Source organism: Protopterus annectens, chromosome 4.part1, assembly GCF_019279795.1.
Source record: "Protopterus annectens isolate FY-2018-M chromosome 4.part1, PAN1.0, whole genome shotgun sequence".
In the NCBI taxonomy this organism is placed as follows: Eukaryota; Metazoa; Chordata; order Ceratodontiformes; family Protopteridae; genus Protopterus; species Protopterus annectens.
This window is the reverse complement of record NC_056734.1, coordinates 481,282,243-481,295,184: the sequence shown is the minus strand read 5'-3', so window position 1 is coordinate 481,295,184 and position 12,942 is coordinate 481,282,243. Positions and strand designations below refer to the sequence as shown.

The following is a 12,942-nucleotide window of genomic DNA, read 5'->3' as shown; positions in this document are numbered from 1 at the left end:
CTCTCAGGACATGTGCTTTCTGGGTGTGAGACTGAATACAGCATCCCAGATGGCCTTTTTGACCCCGGACAAACAAAAGAATCTTTCTCTTTATTTCCATCAATTGTCTCGTCAGTCCAGGCTGACTGCAAGGACAGTCCTTCAAGCCTTGGGGTTCATGGCATCTTGTATTCTGGTACTTCCCAATGCCAAACTGCATATGAGGAAGCTACAATGGTATCTCAAAATGTATGGACAACACTGCCAAGATATGGACACTGTCATTCAGATAATACCTTGCATTCAAAAGGAATTTTTGTGGTGGGCTCAGGAATGTCACCTAAACAAGGGACTCTCTGTGACCCGACCAGAGGTGAGTCAGATTCTAACGACAGATGCCTCAGACAAAGCTTGGGGAGCTCATCTAAATGGAAAATGGGTACAAGACACGTGGCCTGCCAGACTTCAACATTTACATATCAACTTGAAGGAGATGTTAGCAGTCCAATTTGCATTGATAGCTTTCAAGGATTTACTTCGTCCAGGGCAGGTGTTGATTCAAACAGACAACACAACTGTCATGTGGTACATCAACAAGCAAGGGGGGACACATTCTTACCCTCTATGCAGGCAAGCAATGATTTTGTGGGGGACTGCTCTCAGTTTACAGCTAAATCTTCAGGCGAGGTTTCTGTCAGGAGCACAGAACTCCTTAGCAGATGTGTTGAGCAGACAAATAATGGATCCCCACGAGTGGAAATTGGATCCTCATGTATTTCAAAAATTGACAGTGTTATGGGGAACTCCAGACATAGATCTGTTCGCTTCTCCACTAAATTACCAGTTGCCAAAGTTTTGCACAAAAAGGTTTCATCACACAGCTTGGAAAGTGGATGCTCTCTCATTCAATTGGAGCAATCTTCACGTGTATGCCTTTCCACCACTGCCTCTCCTCCCAAAGGTACTCCTGAAGGTCAGACAGGACAAGCCAACCATGATTTTAATAGCTCCGGATTGGCCTCGACAGCACTGGTACCCATTACTGAGAAGTCTGGTACGGGAGCCTCCATGGCCTTTGCCTTCGATTCCACACCTGCTGTCTCAGGAGAACAGTCACTTACTCAATGTCAAACTTCAGTCTCTGCATCTAACAGCCTGGCATATTCTGTTTTAAACCCTGGTGGGTCTCAGCTTCCAGAACAAGTTTTGAATGTTATTTTGGAGGCCAGAAGGCCTAGTACAAGGATAGTACAAGGAAAGTTTACGCAGATAAATGGAGGAGATCTTTAATTTGGAGTACAGCAAAGGACTTTGATGTTTCTAAACCTAATTTAAGTGTGGCTCTTCAATACCTTACTGAGTTATTGGACAAAGGTTTGTCCTTCTCCTCTATAAAGGTTCATGCTGCAGCAATTTCTGCTCACTATGACTGTGACCCACCATTATTTTCTCATCCTTTGTTTAAGCAATTCCTTAGAGGGGCAAAGAATATAAGACCCCCACGTAAAGCTCCTACTCCTGCTTGGGATCTCAATTTTGTGTTGGAGAAACTCACTCTACAACCTTTTGAGCCTGCAGCTACTGCCGAGTTGAAATATTTATCATGGAAGACTGCTTTTTTGTTGGCCATTACCTCTGCGAGAAGGGTTTCTGAATTACAGGCCCTTATGGCGGTTGAGCCTTTCTTAATTTTCCACAAGGATAGGGTATCTTTGCACTAACCCTTCCTTTATGCCTAAAGTGGTTTCTAGTGTGGCTTTAAACCAAACTATTCATTTGCCTACTTTTTATGCAAACCCCCAAAATAAAGGGGAAAGGATTTTGCACACTTTGGATATACACAGACAGTTGCGATATTATTTGAGCAGAACTAAAGGGTTCAGGCAGTCTCAGCAGTTGTTTGTTTCATTTGCTTTGGGTTCTCAGGGCAAACCTGTTTCAAAACGAACTATTTCTAAGTGGATTGGGTTTTGTATTGCTTTCTGTTATTCCCATCATGGTAAGGAGATTCCAGCTGGGATCAGGCCTCATTCCACTAGGGCTACTGCCACTTCTACAGCTTTTTTAAGGGGGGTGGCTACTAAAGATATTTTGGAGGCAGCTACTTGGAGTTCTGTGCATACTTTCTCTAAGCATTACCACCTTCCACTTTATTCTAAATCGAGGGCTGGATTTGCCACTGCAATTTTACAGGGCATTTTGGCAGCTCCTAATGCTTTATAGTTTTGCCATCCTCCCTTACCTCTGCTTTGGGATTCTACCCATATGTAAGGACTGCAGCAATGTGAGATGAAGAACATAGTACAGTTTTGTACCTACCATAAATGTAGATGTTCGAAGATCCACATTGCTGCAGTCCAATTTACCCTCCCTCCTTCCCCTCTGTAGTTTGAGGTGGTTGTGTAGTTTGGGTTGTAAATATTGTAAATATGGTTAGTGCAAGGGTGGTAGGTTGTTCTTTGTTTTTTTTTTTTTGGCTTTGGCCTTTCTTTTTAGGGCCTTCTGACATCTGGGGCAAGAAAAGACTGAGGATATGACGTCGGTCATGCGCTTTTATACCCTGACGTCCTGATGTCAGTTCTAAGCGCCTTGACCGACGTCAGCCTAATACTTTGGTATTCGGGCCGACCGAGGACAGCGGACTACCCCATATGTAAGGACTGCAGCAATGTGTATCTTCGAACATCTACATTTATGGTAGGTACAAAACTGTACTTTTTGCAGCTGTATCAGCTCTCGCATTACCTTTTGGAATCCTATCTTGTTGCTTGGTGTGAGCTGTACATTTGCAAATGGCCACTTTCTGAAGTAACTGAATAGATTCTAAAAGATCTAAAATAAACTGTGCATGATTTATAGGTTTACCAGTAAATGTTATCATTCCCTGGTTTTTCCACTGTTGTGCAAACACATGTACAGTGGAAAAAAGCGTACTGGCTGTCAGTAAAAATGTTTACACATTTACCCTTTGCTAAGGTACATGCCCATGTCAGGGCAATCAATTCTGCTGCCTGTGCAGATAAATTGTGTGGTAAAGATTTTGCTTCTGCAATCTCAGTATCAGAGACTACTGCATATCCTACTAGGTTTTTTCCTGCAGGACCCCTTTTGCATGAGCCATCCACGTAATATGTCACCTCGGCATTATCCAAGGGGACGTCCGTGAGATCTTTCTTAGGTAGGGTCTTTTGCTCAATTACCTGCAGGCAGCGGTGGGGTGTGCCATCGGGTTGGGAGCAGCGTAGAAGGGTTCAGAGTTGTACATCGTTCAGTTGTCATATGAGGTTGGCTCAACAATATAGTCATGCAGGAAAGATGCCTAGCAGGGGAGAGATATGCTACTTTTCTTGCAGTAAAATGATCACCACTGCATGGGGCACTCTCAAAGTGAGAGGATGGAACAAGACTACTGAGGCTGAAGCCTGTACTGCCATTGCAGCTGCAACTACTGCTTGTACACAGTGGGGTAAGGATCGTGCCACTGGGTCCAGTTGTGATGAATAGTAAGCGATGGGGCGCTGCTTATCCCCATGCTGCTGTGTTAAAACTGATGTCATGTAACCCTGCTTACAATCTACAGTCTGGAAAAAACGTTTATGGTAGTTTGGCAATCCCAGAACTAATGAGGACGCTATTAACTGCTTTAGTTTGCAAAAAGCAGACTCTGCCTCTGGTGTCCATTGTAACAAATCATGTGCTGCCATAGGTGTCTTATATATAAGGTCAGTTAAGGGTGCAGTTTCCAAAGCATAGTTTGGAATCCAGCTTCGGCAAAAATTAGTTGTACCCAGGAAGGACATCATTTCTTTCTTGGTAGTGGGTTTCGGTGCCTGTAAAATTGCTATTTTTCTGTCCTCATCTAACGTTCTACCTTCCTTGGATATTACATATCCTAGGTATTTATCCTGTTTTTTCCAGAGCTGCAGTTTGTCTTTGTTTACTTTATGTCCCTCAGCAGCTAAAAATCGTAGAAGTGCTATGGTATCTTCCTTACAATCCTGCTGGGTTGTGGCCGCCAGCAGAATGTCATCAACATAAAGTAAAACCTGGCTACCTCTTGGTGGGTTGAATCCCGCTAAGTTGCTTGCCATTTCTTGTGAGAATATCGTTGGACTTTCACAATATCCCTGTGGTAGGCATGTATATGTATATTTTTTTCCCTGAAATGTAAATGCAAACCAATATTGGCTATCAGGGTATATCGGTATCCAAAATAATGCGTTACTAATGTCTACCACAGAAAAATACTTTTGTTGAGGTTTTAAGTCATTCAACAGGGGGTGTGGATCTGGCACTATGGGTGCCCTTGGTATTACTGCGTCATTTATAGCTTGTAAATCTTGCACCATACGCCTTTCTCCATTGGCTTTTTTAACTGGAAATAAGGGTGTGTTACATGGTGAATCGGGAGATTCTACTAGTATCCCTCCTTTAAGTAAGGCTGCTATAATAGGCTTTATCCCTGCCTCTGCATATTTTCTTAAGGGATACTGGTTTTTTGTGGTCTGAATGCTGACTTTGGCGTGATAGTAACTGGCCCCGCTGTACGAATGAGTCCTACATCTGATTTCCCTGTTGACCAGAGAGTTTCTGGTATATTTCGCAAGGCATTTTCTTCCTCCTTTAATAGGAGTGTCAATCAGCTGTCTTTGCTAGATTGCAGGTGTACAGCTGGGTTGGTCTGAGTTATCCAATTCAGTTTCTGTACTTGTATTCCCTGTCCTGACAGTTGTAGTTCTGTCTGTTTCTCCCATCTCGTGGCTTTTTCTCCTAGGTCTGCCCATTCTATATTCTTGTTTTTAGTTAAGCTAACATGCGGTATTCGATTAGATTTATAAAGTGCGAAGAACTCCTGGGGCAGTGAACAGCTGGCTACACTGTTCCCTTCTGTGTCCCTGTACAGGTTACGCAGCATCAATCTATTTGTATGATTTCTGAATAATTCTTTCTCATATTCCTTATCAGGTCCTGGTATGTTACAAAAATACAGGGTACAGTACAACAGGTGTTGCTTGTCAATGTCAAGGGAGGGAAACTTACTGATGGCTACGTTCATTAGTTCCTCGGTCACAGCCCCTGGACCAGTCGTAACCAAGTCCTGACTGTACCAGTAAAACATTTCATCCTCCGATTGTACCACAAATGTATTATTTTGTCGCTGTGCTTCCATACCCTGTATGGTTGGGACTACTGCTATACCAAATATCTGCATGAGGTCTCTGCCCAAGAGATTTACTGGGCATTTCGCAGAAACTACAATTTTGCTTTTCTGTGTTAATCCTGAAACTGGATCAGTTATTTCAGTGTTATGGGAGAGAGGCTCCTGATACAGCTGTCCATTAGCTGCTTTGACCAGTATGTAATCAGGTGACTCTATGTTTTCTGGTAGTTTGGTAGTTTGGAGGGGTGTATCAGGGTCTGTGATGCCCCTGAGTCACACAAAAATTTGACCTCCCTTCCTTCTACTAAGAGTGTAACTTCTGGTTTTGTGTCTGCTAAATAGAGCTCCAAGCTCAATAAAGCTAGGTCTAATATTTCGTTTTCTTCATTTCACTAACTTCCTGCACTTCCTCTACTCCCACTTTCACATTCTCATTTGTCCTTTCTTTACTAGCCCCTTCTAATGATTCTTGACTATCATATAGTCAGTCATCATCCTCCTTGTCTTCTATTGTTGCCTTCTTATTTTTCCTGCAGTCCCTTGCCAAATGTCCTTTTTTACCACATTTGAAACATTCACCCCTTTTCTTACGCCCTTCAAAGTCCTCTGATCGTTGATCAGACTGTTTGTTTCCCTGTGCGTTTTTCTTGCCCTTTTTTCCAGTCTGTACTACATAAACTTCTGCCCCATCTTCTACTACAGAAAATACTTGAGCTTTCTTTTTCTTTTTGCTATTAAAATGCCTTTTGGCATGTCTAGCATACTCAAGCAATGACTGTAACCTACTGGTACGATGGTCTACCATGTGTTTTGTAATAAAACTGCTTATAGGCACACTACTGCCTTTTAAAAATGCATTCTTTAACTGCTGTTCATACGGGGAATCTTGTGTTTGATCTTCAGGAACCTGCATTCCACAGTGGTCATTAAAACATTCTAAGAATCTGGCATAGTACCGGTCAATTGTTTCACCTTCTTGTTGGATGCATTGATTAATACAAGTCCAGTCTGCCCTAGGTTTCCATTTTTCAGAGATGCGGTCTGTAAGACCTTTTACTGTTGTGTCTAATTCTGCACTGCTATGTGGGAGGGGTCTTTGTACAGAATCATGAGGATTCCAGTTGCCACAAATCATGTACCAATCTGGCCCTACAATTTGTCTAACTACTTTTTCTACTTCTTCTCCATTTAAGTTATAACTTAACCTCATTCCTTGTAAGTCTTCTGAGAATTTTCTAAAATTAATCTTCGGATGGGGAATTCCCTCAGTGGCTTTCCGGATATCTTCTGGAGTCCAAGGTCTATACACTAAGATAGTTGGGTCCTGGTTGTCCTGACCTGCCTGAGGATTAGGTACTTCTATAAGTGGGCATATTTCTTCTTCTTTTCCTATAGATCATGAAATCTTGACTATTTGCCATAACTCAATACCTTCTTCTGAATTACTTGCCTTTGTTCGGGACCTGGTCCCGATGGAATCTCTGATTTTAGTTAGTTTTAATTTATAATATCTCTGTCTTCACTGACCACAGGATATAGTGGGGGTGGACTAACCTGTTTACTCGCTTCATATTCTGGTAAGGGAGGCGGAGGTGCTGATGCTATTACTAAGTTATTGTCCTCCTTATCTGAAAACATTGCTTTTGAATTTTTGTTCCTTTGGTCCCTATGGTTTACTTCCTCCAGCCACCTGTGTGCCTGAGGAATTCCTAACCGCCGTTTCTTTTTTACCTGACCCTCGAAATCATTTTTGAGTTGTTTGATAAGCGAGGCTTTTTCTAATTTTCTGTTGAATTTGTATTTATTAACCCATTTTGAAAAATATCTAATATTGGCACGCTGTGACTACATATATTTTGTGTCTTCCGTTAACGGCGGGTTCTGGGGTGTTTTTGTGCAATTTTTACCCATTTTATTTTACCTTTGATTGTTACGTAACTTCTCTTAGTTTTAACATGTACCACGGATTTTGTTATAGTCTCTTCACAATGACTGCCTACTTATTCTGTTTCTCCTGATCTATGACAAGACAGTATTCTTTTTTTTTTATCCCTGACTCTAAGAAAAATACAATTTGATAAAAAACAATACACATCTCGTCCCTGATCTAAAACAGAAAACAGAAAAAGTAGATTCACCTTATCTGAGCCCACGTGATTGATCACCGATTCGCACAGACCCTTCCTTCAGTCACAGATCAGAAAGTGGCTGGCCTCTTTTGACGACAATTCAGTCGTAGGACTTTCCATATAAGAAGAACCAATTTGGTTTCTTCCCCGTACGGTTTCAGCCACCTGGCCGTCTGATCCGAGGCGAAGATAGGGCTCCGGTCCGAAGGACCAATCTGTAAAAGGAAAAACTTCAAAGATCAATACACATTAGATTCAGGCAAGGCACCCTTTATTACTTGCAGCAAGGAGACAAAGCATATAGGTACAGGGTTTGTCTGACCAGCTGGTGGTCAGTATGTTATTCTTGTACAATTCTCTTCATGTCACACAGAAAAATGTTACTAATCTACTGCTGACGTCATTGAACACAGCTTTCTGTATGTTACACAGAAAATGTTACCAGGCTTATTGCTGACATGATCAGATTATTGCTGTTTTGCAAAAACATTTGAGAAAAACGACCTGGCCTTGGGCTTATTTTAGCCCACATTGTCTTTTCACTTCTCCATTGTACAGTTCTAATATATGCAGTACATTTTGTCTAGATTCAAGGTACATTTCTAGCTTTGGTACAAGTATTGCTGACTATGGCTTAAGCTTTCAAACATCTATTGTTTTCTTTATCAAGACTTTTAGCAGTTGCACATTTTCTCATGGCATAAGCAGAAATAGAATGTCTCTTATTAAGTTTCCGGTAGCTGCATACATTTTCATTGCATAAGCAGAATAAAGTGTCTTTTATTAAGTTTCTAATAGCTGTGCAGATTCATGCAATATGAACAGAATAAATGTATTAACCCTTTTAAGTCTTTTAATGTACTAAGCATGCATATTGCTATTATGCATTTTCCTACCAAGGTCCCTCGGAAGAGGACTTGCAAGAGGAAGCATGTGGACTCCCCTGAGTCCTTGACATCAGACACAGACTTGGATGACTCAGAAGGGTCCCCACGGTCCCCCACTGAAGATGTCTCTTTTTTAGACATCTTAGAAATTCTTAGACAGAGGGGTGATTGGAAGTCCCTTGGCCCTTCTGAAAACAAGTCAGTGTACCTGGATGCATTCGGTTCCTGACCCTCCACTTCTTGGGTATCTCCTCCTTTCGACCAACTATTGCACATAGTCAGTCGAAAGGTGTGGAGCTCTCCAGACACAATGGAACCATTTCCACGTAGGACCAATAAATTCATAACAGCCCCTGAAGACAGAGCCTTCTTATCCAGAGGTGTTCTTGTTGATGCAGCAGCCACCAAGAAGGAATTAGTGGAAACCTCTTCATCTGTCCCTCCGCTGAATAAAGAGTCTCATACGATGGACAGATACAGGAAGCGTATGTTTTCTTCAGCGACCTTTATACTCAGGACACTGAACTACTTATCCCACTTTACAAGGCTTCAAAGAGATCTTCTCAAAGAGTTAGGAGATACCTTACAGAATCCTACAGCTGTGGGAGCCTCGGACAAAATGGCTCCTCAGCTTGTGACCTTGGCTTCAGTGGTTAACTCCTCCATGCGGCTAATTTCTTACGCAGCCGATGGGGTGAGCAGGGCAGCAGGTACAGGGGTGGCCTTACGCAGACACTCCTGGATGCACCTTTGTCAATTTGTGGACCCCTTCAAGTCTTCCTTTACCAACACCCCTTTGATGGTTTGTCCTTATTCAGGCCGCAGGTAAAAGACACTCTTACCAGGTGTGAACAGGATGGCAAAACTCTCTCTGCTGTGGGAGTATGTTTTTCTGCTCCATCTAGGCCTTATCCCAAGGGTCAGAAAAGTGGAAAGATGTAGTTCCACAAATCCCAGGGAGCTTCGCCTGACAGACGTGGAGATTTTTTTCCCCAGGGGCAGAGGGGGAAATAACAATGGAAGACGCCGGTCTTGCGGCAGAGGGGGTCTGCAGAATCAGGGTGACAGAGATACCTTCTCTGGTAGGCCCTTCCAGCTCTCCTGAATGGAGGTCCAAATATCTGACTCCGGAGACACTTGGGGGGGGGGATTATCCTTGTACCCAAAAGCCTGTCAGACAATCACAAAAGATACATGGGTACCATCGATAAAATCCAGAGGTTACAATATCCCCTTCTCCCAACTTCCCCTGACAAAAGACAATACTCTATCCCAGATGTTCCACCCAATCTTCGGGATCAAGCAAACCTAGAGGTTGAAAGGTTGCCAAGAAAGAGAGTCATCCAGGAAGTCCCCGCAGACCAAATCGGATCCGGAACTTACTCAAGGTTCTTTTTAGTTCCAGAGAAAACAGGGGACTGGAGACCCATATTGGATCTCAGCAGGCTGAATAAATCAGTCAAGAAAATAGAGTTCCGGATGTTAACACTGCAGTCCATTCTTCCCTTCCTAGGACAGGACAATTGGATGTGCTCTATCGATCTCCAGGATGTGTACTACCACATAAAAATGGACAGATGATCAAGGAGATATCTACGCTTCTGGCTGGGAGCCAGTCACCGTCAGTTCAGAGCACTGCCCTTTGGTCTTCCCACAGCCCCCAGGGTGTTCACCAAATGCATGGCAGTAGTTACAGCTCAACTGAGGCATCTAGGATTCCGGGTGTTTCCATATCTAGATGACTGGTTCCTTACTGCCACCACTGAGCATCAGCTAATCAAGGCAAGGGAATCCAGAATTCTCTCTTGTTCTCAACTAGCGATCACCATAAACTACAAAAAGTCTGCCTTTTTGCCTTGTCAATATATTACATTTATAGGGCCAGATTTAGACACAAGAGCCATGATAGCAAAGCTGCCTCAAAAAAGAGTATTAACAATCTGTCGCCAGGTTGCAATGCTGTTGACAAAAAAGAGAATTCAGGCAAGGTCCTGAGTTCTATGGCAGCAGCAATCACTCTGGTCCCAATGGTTCGCTTCCATGTGAGAAATCTGCAATGACTCCTCTTTGCACAATGGTCATTCCAGGATTTACCCATGTCGCATCAGATTCTGATCACGGAATCATAGAAAAAGGATCATATGGTAACAATAGGCAGGCCATTTCTAACCCCCAACCTGTAGCCACAGTGACCACAGATGCTTCCCAGATTGGGGGGGGGGGGGGCACTATCTGAGACTGACTGTTCAACTTGGCAGGAACACAAGTAGCACTTGCACATTAGTGTCCTGGGGGTGAGAGCATTGCTTCTGGCATTGCAAGCACTTCAGGACTCTTTACCTACAGGGACTATAGCAATTCAGATGGACAATATGTTGGTAGTATGGTACATCAACAAACAGGGTGGAACCAGGTCTTACCCCTTGTGTCGAGAGGCTCTATGAGTTTGGCAATGGGTGATGTCTTCCCAACGCTTTCTGGTTGCAACTCACAACCCGGGGAAATCCAACATGATAGCGGACAAGCTCAGCCAGGCTATCCTGATGCCCCATGAGTGGTCCCTGAAGCAGGAAGTTGTGGACTTGCTTTTTCGCAAATGGGGCCAGCCATGCTGCAATCTGTTTGTCACCCTCATCAATAACAAATGCAGCAGCTTCTTTGCCCTAGTCCCACCACCGGGACAGTCACCCAGGGACGCACTTGTTCACGATTGGCCCCTTGGACTGCTTTCCACCTTTCCCCCTGATCCCCAAGGTTCTTCAGAAAACACAGTCATTGGGTTGCAAGTTAATCCTTATTGCCCCTTACTTGGCCTCGTCAGATATGGTTCCCATTCCTTTGGCCTCACCTGCAGGGGGGAGCCTTGGATCCTGGACCCCACACCAGATCTTTTGATGCATCAGTCGGGGGCTCTCCATTCTTGCATTCAAACTCTCAAGCTCACAGCTTGGTTTCTTCATTTCGGTCTTAGTCAGGCTTCCCGATGTTTCTCCATCAGTTCAACACATTGTGAATTCCCCCCATAAGCCCACTACTAGGAAACTTTATGCTAGTAAATGGAAGAGGTTCTCTTGTTGGGCAGGCAAAAATCAGGTTGATTCCCCCTTACTGCACCCATTTCAAAGATTCTCGAATTTCTTGCTGAAACATTTGAGCGAGGAGCAGCTGCAGCTGCTATCCGGGTTCAGTTGCCATTTCTAATTTCCATATGGGAGAAATGGGGTCCAATATCATGTCCCATAGACTATGAAAAACATTCCTAAGAGGTAGTACTCTCTTAAGACCTCCAGTAAGAGAACCTCTCCTCCCTGGGATCTAAATTTAGTGTTAGACGCTCTGATTCTTCCCCTCTTTGAGTACAAGCTTCATCAATTGGACGTTTATAGACAGTTATGTTTCTATTTACACAGGATCAAGGACTTTAGAAAATCTGACCAATTGTTCATATCCTTTGCGGACAGTAAAAAAGGTTGTGCAGTCTCAAAGGTGACTTTATCTAAGTGGCTTTCAGACACTATAAAACATGTCTACGATTTGTGTAAACAAGAACTTCCAGGAAAAATCAAAGGACACTCAACAAGGGCCTTGGCTGCCTTTATTGCTTTTCAAGCCAGACTGCCTTTGGATTCGATCTCTGCAGCTGCTACATGGGCTAATCCTCGTACCTTTATCACTCATTACAAAGTAGATGTGGCCTCCTGGAACAAGGCATCCTTTGGTTCCATGGTGCTGAAGAGTTTTTTCTAGTGAGCCACCCAAGAATCACGTGCTGGGGACGCTGTCCCAAACAGCAAGAATGAAGATGAGATATGGACAACATAACATAAAGAAGTTATGTACTCACCATAACGTTCCATGTTTGTTGTCCTTGATCTCACCTTCCTTCTTGCGTCCCACCCTCCTTCCCCCTTCCTGGAGGATCGAGAGGAGCCCCTTGTTTTTATTGGTTATACTAGCTGGTTTTCCATTTTACCATACCTTTGGTTAGTCCTAGTCTCCCCTTCTTACTCTTGCGGATGGGTTACACCTTTATATGTAGGTGTCCTCTGATATGTAAAATAGAGTATACCTCTTTTCTAATTGTATGGTCTAGTACTGGGTTATCACAAACGAGATCTGGGTAACTACCACTAGGCATGCTTGGATAGGGGCTAGCCTCGAGCCAGTAAAAGATCTCTAGCTATTGTGTATGACCGAGTCAGAGCCGAGGGTCGGCTTTGAACCCAAACAGCAAGAAGGAAGGCGAGATCAAGGACAACAAACATGGAATGTTATGGTGAGTACATAACTTCTTTTTTACTTTTTTGGAATATAGAATGGTTGAGAGAGAGAGATGGATATGAAACCCTCACTGTGTTCTAAGAGAGTCAGGTTTGAGTAGTAAGCCTGGGTGCTAAAGCTAATGGGGTCTGGGTGTGTGTGTCCAATAGTTAATGGTGAATGGGAATTAACTAATTTCATGATGTTTTTCACATCCCTGAGGATTTGTGTGCATCTTCTACTTACCTGTAGTCCCCAGTGAATTTTAAGGACACTAGTTCATGTCCATAGTAGAAGGCGTGCATGTGGAATCATATGTAAGTAAACAGCATTGGCATCATTCCACTTAGAGCAGTCTGCAAGGAGGTGTTGATTAAAGGGAATGCCAAAGGGGAAGAGCCAGCTTTTCTTAAGAATGTTGCATTACTAGCATGCCCTACCTCCTTTATGATTTGCTGTAGAGATTGAGGAGCAGCACTGTGACAGAGCAGATGGTGGATGATAAGAGAGGCACCAAATAATATTT

At 43.3% G+C, this 12,942-nt stretch overlaps 1 protein-coding gene across 2 annotated transcripts in view; it reads left to right on the top strand.

The window, feature by feature from the left end:
• The window catches only part of PCYT1A (phosphate cytidylyltransferase 1A, choline), an 872,556-nt gene that overhangs the window by 346,762 nt on the left and 512,852 nt on the right, over window positions 1-12,942 (top strand). The window lies entirely within an intron of this gene.